Here is an 11,455-nt window from a genome sequence, read left to right on the forward strand (position 1 = left end):
AAAGCAATGCATAGAATCAAGCAATTAGACAATTCAAGCATGTACCCACGTATTCCTTTTTTTAAAGATTTATTATTTTTATTAGAGAGAGCGCAGTGGGGAGGGGCAGAGGGAGAGAGAAAATCCCAAACAGATTCCCTACTCTTGATGAGGGGCTCCCTCCCAGGACCCTGAGATCATGACCTCAGCTGAAATCAAGAGTTGGATGCTTAACCGACTGAGCCACCCAGGTGCCCCCCAAGTATGCATTTTTAATGAGAGGTAATATTAGTTGTGTAAACACTGCCTGTCCCAGGTGTGGTCTCCCTATTACAGTTGTGGAACTTGGTGTGAACCCAGTCGAAGTACTTGAATCACGCAATAAACAGGTTTCCTTATCTACAAGGGCAGTCCTCACATTCAGGTGGAAATGAATAGAAACTTTGTAAAATTGAATGCACTCCAGGTAAAAGGAAAAACATGTTTGCATTCAGCCTGCTACAGTTACTCCATGATGACACCAGCTGGTAACTGTTTCTGGCTAACAGATTGCAGCTACTATGAATCCTACACAAATTATTAAAATAATAAAAATAATGTTTTCAAAGAGCTTTCTTCCACTTCCTTTGCCAGTCTAGCAATGAGCTTAACACTATCTGTGAAACAATTTGTTCACCTAATTTTATGCCTTAATAAGCTTTACTACAATTATTTTCTTGCCTGCTTCCTTCTCCACCGTGACTTTAGTACTCTTCTTCCCTGTTCTTCTCGAATATTCTCAAACCCATTAACAACGCTGCACTCCCCTAGGATTCAAACTTTTGATTAGAAGAGTCCCCATTTAATCAAGTTCAGTTGGGAGATAAAATTGCATCTCAACTTCTCCATTTTCCCTTTGGTGCCAGAAACTGCCTTGGAGAATGTTGAGGAAACCCTGGAGAGATTAACAATCCAAACAATCACAGAGAATAGTTTTGGATCCCCTACATTTGCACACAGGAATGTATAGATGCGAATGCCCTTCAATACACATGAAAAACAAAACAGATTATGTAAGTCATTGGCAGCATGAATCTCTCCTTCAAGAACACAAAGTGCTCCTATACACTGAAATGACTTTTTTTCATTTTTATAAACAAACCAAAAAAAAAAAAAAAAAAGCCCCCAGGGTAAGCAGTTTTGCAAATAAGCAGCAAAGCGGTGGCTTTTTTTTTTTTTTCCTGAGGAAGTTGAGTAGAAGAGTTTGCAGACAGGGTAAACTGCAGAAAAAATAGTGTTATATACAGAGTGTATTCCAGTTCACTACATGATTGTAACTTTGGGGCAACCATACCCCTACAGACTGCTTCCCATAAAGTACTATTTATATGAACAATTCATTCTTTGACTTATTGTATAACACTCTTTATCCACCATAGATAGCTGCCATGAGTGATGGATACACGCTATGCCACCGGTATGTATAATGTATTCATTAACTCAGTATAGCGTAGCAGAGGCAATAACTTTTTCATAGTAGGTATTCATATATGTCTTCCAATAAGAACTTGTTAAGCATTGGGGGGCCTGGGTGGCTCAGTCGGTTAAGCATCTGCCTTCGGCTCAGTTCATGATCTCAGGCTCCTGGGATCCAGCCCTGCATTGGGCTCCCTGCTCAACAGGGAGTCTGCTGCTCCCTCTCCCTCTGTCCCTCTTGTGTGCTCTCTCAAAAAATAAATAAATAAATAAAGTCTTAAAAAAAAAAAAAACTTGTTAAGCATTTTCCGTATATTAAACAAGACCAAAAAGGACCCTGCCTTCATGTGACTTACATCCTAACAGTGGAAAAATAAATAATGAATAAGGACAATAGGATCCATACATTTAATCCAAAAATATTTATGGAGTCACTACTATGTACTAAGTGCTTTTAGGTACTTGGGATACTTTGGTGAACACAAAAGACAATAGTTTTTGCCCTCAAGAGTGTAAATGCCAGCAGGGTGAAATAGTAGGGAAGAAGTTAGAGGGATGGTGGGAGGCGGGTCCTGTTCAGGCTTGTTGGCCCCTATAAGAAATTTACTGGGAAGGAAATGGAAAGCCACTGGAGGATTTTAAAAGTATCCAACTTAAGTTAGCTCACCACTTCTCAGTTAACCTCTATCTCTTTGGGGTAAATATTCAAGTTCATGTGTCTCCTCTCCTTGTTCTCTTCGCCTTCATCTGGGGTTATCTGAGCTAAGGGAGCTTATGTAAAATCTTCACATTGGCTGAAGGAGATGTGGTCTGTGGGGAGTTTCCTGCTCCCACAGCCCTCCCTGCAGTGTGTGGCTAGTCTCACCTGGACTCACGAGTAGGGCTTGACTCCTGCTGGGTCCTCTGCTGCCATTTATAACCCCAACCATCACAGCCCCGGTCTGTACAATCTACACTTCCTCAGATGAACTGAGGCCCTTTCTGTCTGCCAACTCCTTCAGCTCTTCTCTGGCCTTTTCTCTGGAGCACTTTTGCATCTGTATCAGTGGTTTTCAACTCCATCCGACCCAGCACTTGCTTATGTTGAACAAATATTTTGAAATGGTCCCTCTTAAAAGTCCCAATTTAAATGTCGTAGAAAATAGAACCTACCTACACACAATTTTGCAAAATTAATATAAAATGCCTCAATTGTAAGTGAAGGAGATATTTTTTAAAAGAATTAATACTAGAACCCTGTGTAAATGCTCAGACCCAACTACAGTAGACAACATAAAAACATCAGACACTTGTGTCTCTTAACTATCTTGTTTGGGTATAAAAGAAGTGAGATTGGAGGCCATTCCTTCCAAGAAGAAACTGAAAGAGCAAAAGGCGTTAGTGGACGCTAGAATTAAAAATGGTGGTAGGACAATTAAGAATAGACCTCCTTGGGGTGCCTGCATGGCTCAGTCAGTTAAGCGGCAGCCTTCAGCTCAGGTCATGATATCAGGGCCTTGGGATCAAGCCCTGAGCCCCTCAGGGAGCCCCAAGCCCCGAATCTGGCTCCCTGCTCAGTGGGGAGCCTGCTTCTCCCTCTCCCTCTGCAGTTCCCTCTGCTTGTGCTCTCTCGCTCTCTTGCTCTATCAAATAAATAAATAAAATTTTTTAAAAAAGGAATAGACCTGGCTTATAAATACATAGATATGATAAGAAAAAGAGGGGAATAACTCTAAATGAAGCAAAGATCACACACCAAGACAAATTATCAGATGGACGTTGGCATTAAAGAAAACAGGGAAATATGATATTCCCATAAATGAGGTAGGTTTTTTTAAGTGTCGGGTCAAAATACTTCTCTATTATGCAAAATATCTCAAAAAAAATGTACCTTCTATCTTGAAATCCTACTACACATCAAAATTAATCTGATTTCTGAACATAGTAGAATATTAGGAAGTCGCATTAATGCAAGACAATTCTAGCATTGTCCCCATCAAATAAAGGCCAGTAAAGACACACACCCCCAGTCCTTATAATCACTTCCATTGAGAATCTAAGTATTCCTCTTTCTTTCTCCTCCTGTCAAAATAAATCAGTTTGGGGGAGATAAAAAGGCCAAATCAGTACACATTTCCTCATTCAGTGAGGCTTTGGCTCTTGACAGGTAAAGCCACACTTTTAGATGATTTTTTTTTTTTGATGACACCTTTTTTTTCTTTAAAAATCTGGTTTTGCATTTGAAACCAAGACTCTCAGACATTAATTACTCAAGGTCACATAGCTAGTAAGTGACATACTTGGACTTGAACCAGGTGCTCTGATTCAGAGATGGAGAGATCTATTCCATCAAGATAGATGTTGGAAGCCAAATCAATAGTACTTCCTGCAAGATTGGATATGGGGAGTAAACAAGGGATGAATCAAAGATGGTTCTGAGGTTTGTCATTTGAGCTACTGGAAGGCTGACAGTTCTATTTACTTTTTGAAAAGGGGAGACTAAAACAAAACAAGTTGGGAGTCTGAGGATTCAGGAAGGGTGAACTCCGAGTTCTGCTGTGAATAAGTTAAGTGTGAAATACTAATGAGACAGCCAGATGGAGATGGCAAATAAATAGCTGTTTATGGGATCTGGAGCTCAGCTACGACAGGAGATAAAATGGTGGTGGTTTTAATAACATAGGTAACACATAGCCGTAAGTGCTCTATAAATATTTCTTGAAAAAAATTTGTGAAAGACTAAGTAAGCAATTACTATGGTGTAAGAAGGAAATGAGAACACAAACACACGTGCGCAAAGAAATGGCAGTAGAACAAAAGAGTAAAAATTTGAGAAATATTCCAGAAGTAGAATCAGTAAGATCTAGTGACTATGTGTGAAGCAGCAGGAAGGAAAGAAGTTAAGAATGACTCCAAGTGTTCGAAGTTGGGAAACTACATGGATGGCAATGCCATTAATATGGGAGAAGAAATGGCTGAAGGACTGGGAGTGAAAAATCAATGTAGATAAGTACTAGTTCTCTCAGCAAATCAAAATGTTTGCATTTTTCAAATGGGTTTGAGCTTCAAAACATTTACATTTCATTTTAAGGAAGCAGACTTTAAAAATATAATTTAATTTTTCTGTAGTTAGACAGATAACCTTAGTTTAATTATTAGCTTTAGAAAGAAAAGTCTAAGGGCACCTGAATGGCTCAGTCAGTTAAGCGTCCAACTCTTGATTTTGGCTCAGGCCATGATCTCAGGGTGAAATCAAGCCCTCCCCGCCCCCTTGGGCTCCTCACTCAGCATGGAGTCTGCTTGAGATTCTCTCACTCTCCCTCTGCCCCTCCCCCCACTCATGCTTGCTCTCAATCTCTCTCTCTCAAATAAATAAATCGGAAAGGAAGAGAGAAAGAAAGAAAAGAAGGAAAGAAAGAAAGAGGAAGAAAGGAGGGAAGGTAGGTAGGTCTAGGTACAAGTATATTTTGTAAAGACTATTTCCTCTTTTCTAATGTTTCATATGATAAATCAGGATGCAATGCTCCTCTTTTCCACATTGGCAATGAATTTTATCCTTCCTTTCAACATCTCTATCTCACTCTCAATCTCTGTCTCTCAATAGATAGGTAGAGAGAGAGAGAGAGATCTTTATAAGAAATCAAATATCTAAAGCAGGTTCTGAGAGCGCAAGTAGCTGTTCTTTGCTCCAGTAGGCTGGCATTTTCCAACAACACAGAAAGACAGGTGATCTGAAAGCTCACCTAGGGCAGACTTTAATTTCCGACTCTTTTTAAAGCCCAGTCCTTTCCACTTAATAGGCATCTGAATAAATATTCTTTGAATAAGTTAAGCAATATATCCGCTCCCATTTTAGATTGCCAGATGAGTTCCACGAAGTCCCTTGCTAACCTGTGCCTAATCTCCAACCCCTGACAAGTCTCACTCACATGTTCTAAGTTGAAGTGAGCGCTGACCCCCTCAGCAAATCATTCAACTGTGTTCCTACTACTGATGATAGTCTTTTTAGCATGACCTTTTGCTAAGATTTCAACTGATGTTCTTATGGTCTGAGGAATTATACCATACAAAAGCAAAATTCCCTTATGTATATGAATATATGTATTCATTTATCAAAAAGACTGGTCACCTTGCCATGGAAGTATATGAGCTACCAGGCGAAATTATTTTTGCTACCTTCTAATGCTTACTGTATAGAATCTTATTGTCTTCCAAATTTTGTAATTATTTCCTTTTTTTCCCCTCAAAGAATTAGGCAGTAAACACTTATTGTCCTCAGAGCATTTTCTTAAAGCTTTCTGTTCTGCTCATTACTGTTCTAGCTTTCTATTTTACCAAGAAAGCATATTCTAAATGTAAAAAACCAACTTTAATGTAGCTGTAAAGCTGCCTACCCAGACCCAAGTCAAGGTCCTACACACAACCCCAGAAATGCGTATCCATTTTTATTCAATTAATTAATGCAAGTCATTTTTAAAATCATGCTGTGAAATGCATGTTTTTTTAATCCAATGAATTCTTAATTGTGCTCAGACACCCAAATTCGATATATGTTTTTGCACAAAAAGTCATTTTGAAACAGTTGCTCTTTCATTTTTCTTCCCTCCATGGAGTATAGCTGTCTACTGATCATTCTTTCCTGTGAATTGCTCTCAAGCATTTAATGCTAATTCCTCCCAACTATTGTTAGTTAAATGTTGTTCTTGTGATTTTATAAGGCAATGATACATCACTTAAGTGTCTAGCACTAAGGTGTTGTCCTAATGTAGCAAATGCAAAAACATCTCATTTCCCTGGAAAAAGGGAAATTGGAACATCTGTCTTTCTGGGTCTTTGTTGTGAGACGTTCTATTTGCTAAAAGTGCAAAATAGCAGAGCAAGATAAAATGGTCTTGTGCATCACATGACGGCTACTTGTACAAATCAGGTGCACCACTCATGGAGGAGTGGGCTGGGGAGGTTTGTTTGTGGAGAATTAAAAGGAACACTGGGTTGGGGCGCCTGGGTGGCTCAGTCGGTTAAGCGGCTGGCTTCGGCTCAGGTCATGATCCCAGGGTCCTGGGATCAAGCCCCGCATCGGGCTCCCTGCTCAGCAGAGAGCCTGCTTCTCCCTTTCCCTCTGCCTGCCGCTCTGCCTACTTGTGCTATCTCTCTGTCAAATAAATAAATTAAAAAAAAAAAAAAGGAACACTGGGTCTTTGACCACTGCTCTTCCCTGGGTCTGCTTTACCAGCTGCAGTTTAACCACTTTTCTGTATATGTTATCAGTCTAGACTCTACTATCAGCTTCCTCTTTCTACTCTACTACATTCCAATGGCAAAGACCTACACCTCCCCACCACGCACATGTGTATGCACATGTGTGCACAGCGCACACACACACTCACATACTTTCTAGTCCTGGCGACCTTCCATCAGGAATGCTTTTCTAGGGGCGCCTGGGTGGCTCAGTCGGTTAAGCATCTGCCTTCGGCTCAGGTCATGGTCCCAGGGTCCTGGGGTCGAGCCCCGCATTGGGCTCCCTGCTCAGCAGAGAGCCTGCTTCTCCCTCTCCCTCTGCCTGCCTCTCTGCCTACTTGTTCTATCTCTCTGTCAAATAAATAAATAAATAATCTTTAAAAAAAAAAAAAAGAAAGAAAAGGTATGCTTTTCTGCACCCCGTCCACCTCATGATCCAGTTTGCCCTCCCACACTCCATTGAGATATCTCCTCTTCTATAAATCGATTTGGACACTCCATATCCATCTATTGCAGGTAAAGTTAACTATTCCTTTCTCTCTTCCACCTCACTACAATCATGCAGTGCTAATACCATACTGTGTATTCAAATTACATCTGTATGACTGACTCTTAAATGAGACTGCGAATTCCTTGTGGGCAGGCACTATTGATTATTGATATCTGTATTTATCCAGCTGAGGTAGGCAGAATTCCAAGGTGACTCCCAGTGACCCCAACCCCTTGCATAATCCCATTCTGTTGAGTGTGGGCAAAGCTGTGATTCTGGCTGGTTATATGGTAAAAAGGAAGTGATCCTGGTTAGACCTGAGTTCTTTAAAGGCAGAACGTCTTCTCCAGCTGGTTGCAGAGGAAGAAGTCAGAGAGCGTCATTCCTGCTGATCCTGGAGAATAATCATGTTGTGAACTGTCCATGGGGATAACCTGGCAAGGAACTTCAAGCAGGTTCCAGGAGCTGAAAGCAGCACCTGACCATTCCTCAATCACACAGCCTCAAGAAAATGAATTCTGCCAAAATTGGAATGCACTTGGAAGCAGATTCTTCCTCAGCACCCCCAGACAGGAAATGACCATCTGACTCATTGGTTTTAGCATGGTGAGACTCTGAGTGGAGACCCCAGCCATGAGAAGCCTGGACCTATGACCTACAGAACTATGACCCACAAACTGTCTTTTTAGGCCACTATGTTTATGGTTATTTGTTATATTGCAATGGAAAACTAATACACTGGCCCAGTGCCTGGTACATAATAAAATATTGGCTGGTTATTTGTTGGATGGATGGTTTAGATTAATCAATTAAGTTATGGAAGGAAGGAATAAGAAAGAGAGGAGGGAGAAAGAAATATACTATTTAGGACAAGAGTTTTTCTTGTGCCCCATTTAAGTACAAATTCGTTATGGAGAACAGATAGCTGATTTCTTAGAATGATTGATGGGCCTTTTTTCTGAGCTGAACAAAGGTGGCAGACATATTATGTTGCTTAAATTAGTTTTTTCTGTTTATGTTTCCTAACTTCCATCCCATTCCTCATCCCTGAGTTATCACTGACCATTTTGTCATCCCTACCCTGACCGCAACATGTCTGGTGACCCCCAACGGGCCCTGACAACCTGTCAGCTGGTAGCTGGCCTAGTCTATACCGGCTAGGCCATGGTGTTTTCCTGTTGAATATAAACAGCTTCACATAATATCAATATCAGGTGAAGACCCTCCACAATTATGAGCAAGACAAAAAGACCACTCCATAAACACGTCTGAACAGAAGTCAAACCAGAGACAGTTTGCAACCACGAAATAACCTAATGTCTCCTTCTCCCAGAAAATATGAATGACAAGTGTTCCTTTTCCAATGGTGACTACAGCTCTCCTCTATTTCTCCTGTTCTCTAGATAAAATGTAGTAAGATACCCAATCACCGAATTGTCCTGCTTTCTGACAGAACCCAATCCATTCCTTTGTTCCTTTGAATCCTCCCCAAAATTACTTTACATATGCTGAAATCTTATAATAAACCCCTCGTAACTCAAGACAAGTGATTGTTGGTCATGGTGTGTGGTCTCCTTAGCTGCAACAAGCAATACAATCATTTTTGTTTTACTACAGGTGTTCTGCTCGTGGTCTCTAGCTGGTGAGCCTCCACAGAGGTGAGGATGTCCATTGCCACAGGTGTTTAAGGACTCATCATTGGGGAATGTCAAACTCAAAGTAGCTGAGTGTAAAAGTTTGTATCAAAGGTCAAGAACCCTCTCTCTTCTCCAAGGTTGAGGGCACTTGAAATTTATCTAAAATGTGAGCTTTCAGGAGCTCGTGTTCCCTGTCTGATAGAGACCAGGAGATGACTATCACAGCAATGACTAGCATCAAAGTAGGATTGCAGCTAATCTGATCATGAATCACATTTGGGAAATAACCAAATTTGGTTCCTTGCTTTTTCCCCATTCCTGAGCCCCTAAAACTCTCCCAAACCCTGTGCACAAACTTTGCTTGACTGTTCCTAAGTGGTAAAAGGGGCGTTAATTTCCTAACTTCCAGAGTACATAAAGTATGTAGTTTTGGATTGAGGCCAAGGGCAGGAGTGTAATAAATTGCTATTATTATTGTTGTTGTTGTTGTTGTTGTTATTACTGGGGGAAAAACTTAGATTGTAGCTATGGGCTTTGCTAAGAATAAAGACTTATGATAGAATCAGTTTTACCTGATAAACAGGACTCAAGATAAGTAGGTGAGCTAGGCTCAGATTTGATTGACAATCACAGGTCTGTTCCAGGTAAAGCACACAAAGAAAAAGCTGGTAGGGACATAGAGGGTGAGTGTTTTAAGTTTTGATTGCTCAAAGCCAGAGATTCTCAACCTGGGATGAACAATAGAATCATCTTGGGAGCTCAGAAAATCCTCATATCAGACTTTTCCCAGACCAATTAAATCAGGATGTGGGCCTTGGAATGTTTTAAATTCCCCCTGTGATTCCAAGCCAAGATTGAAGACCACTGCTCTAAACAAAAGATTGAGACTTTTTCCCCATTTGACCCTGTTTTGGGCTGTCCCTTCTTGCATATAAAAGGCCCAGGCTTCTCCAACTGGGTGTTAATTGCCCAGTGGACTGATGATTCCTCAAAGATTCAACGTGATAGCCTTATTTGTGGTAGAGATCAGAACCGTGTTTTGGAAATCCAAATGCTCAGCAAGAAGGGGTGATTGTTTCTGTGAGGATGGGGCATGAATTTCTCCATGGCCCCATATTGTTTTCATCAAATTGAGGAGCTGGAGACTGAGAGCTGATTCCCCCCTGGATTATGGGTTTATGGTCTACTCAGGGCAGAGTCTATGCCTTCCTCTTCTTTAGATTAATTCTAGAACCTAGTTCAATGACACTCAGTAGGTGATTCTTGTGTAACTGAATGAATGAATGAATGATTTTTACTTGAGTCTTTCTCATTTTCCTGTGCCGTCTCCTTCACTGGAGCTATAAAGGCCGGGTTGTGCACAATTTCCAGAGGTGATTTGAGCTCTACGACCACTCCCTCCTCTTTTCTCCCTGTAAACCCCCTCCGCCAAAAGCCTCATCTGTGCCCTAGCATTAATCTACTACCTGTACACCAGTGACTTTCTGACCCCTCTCCAGCTCCAGCTGTAGCTAACCTGTCTTCTCAATACTTCTATTTGGTTGCTTCCCTAAGATCTCCAGCTCAACATGTGCATAACCAAATTCATGATCTTTCCTTTATGTGTGCCCCAAGCCAATGGCAAAACTATCTTAAGCCAGAAATCTGAGAGTCATCCCTGACAAGTCTTCTTCCTTACCCCTGATATCCCATTTTTTTCAAGTCCTGCAGATTTTTACCTTCTAAATACTTCTTAGAACATTTTTCTTTCTATTAGGATGATAAGCTAAAGTACCATTATCCACGGCTTTGACTCACAATTCCAACTGGTATCCCTCTTTCTACATCTTTCAGCTCATTCTACACTCTAAAGTCATAATATTCTTTTCATGTATCTTTTTTTTTTGAAGATTTTATTTATTTATTTGACAGAGAGAGGCAAAGTGAGAGAGGGAACACAAGCAGGGGGGTTGGGAGAGGGAGAAGCAGGGCTCCCTGCTCAGCAGGAGCCCAATGCAGAGCTCGATCCCAGGACCCTGGGATCATGACCTGAGCTGAAGGCAGACGCTTAATGACTGAGCCACCCAGGCGCCCCTCTTTTCATGTATCTGATCATATTATTCCCTTCTTTTTTTTAAGATTTATTTATTTATTTATAAGAGAGAAGGAGCAGTGGGGAGAGGCAAAGGGAGAGAGAGTCCCAAGCGGAATCGGCGCTCAACGCCGAGCCTGATACAGGGCTCTCTCCCACAACCCAGAGATCACCATGTGAGCTGAAACCAGAAGTTAGATGCTTAACCAACTGCACCACCCAGGCACCCCTCCCCTCTTCACAATACGTCCCTGGTTTTTCATGCCTTTAAGATAACGACTTAAATCTTTAGCATGGACCTCAAAGCCTTTGCATGCTCACCTTGCCCCCTCTCATTCTTCGCACTATAGTCACACTAGTCTTTTAATTTCCAGAATATGCCATGAATATTGCATCTTGCCTCAGGACCTTTGCATATACTGTTTCTGTCCTAGAGCACAACATCCTTCCCACATTTCAACTAGTTCATTTCTACTCATCCATCAGATGTTAGTTCAAATATCACTTTTTTAGAGAAGTTCTTCCTGATATATTCCTCCAATATATCTAATCCTTCTGTTATATAACACTTCCTTTCTAGCAACATGTGCTTTCATTCCATAACAT

The sequence above is a fragment of the Mirounga angustirostris genome, unplaced genomic scaffold (assembly GCF_029215605.1).
Source record: "Mirounga angustirostris isolate CCGP_5_RB_7025 unplaced genomic scaffold, mMirAng1.0.hap1 SCAF_3, whole genome shotgun sequence".
Lineage (NCBI taxonomy): Eukaryota > Metazoa > Chordata > Mammalia > Carnivora > Phocidae > Mirounga > Mirounga angustirostris.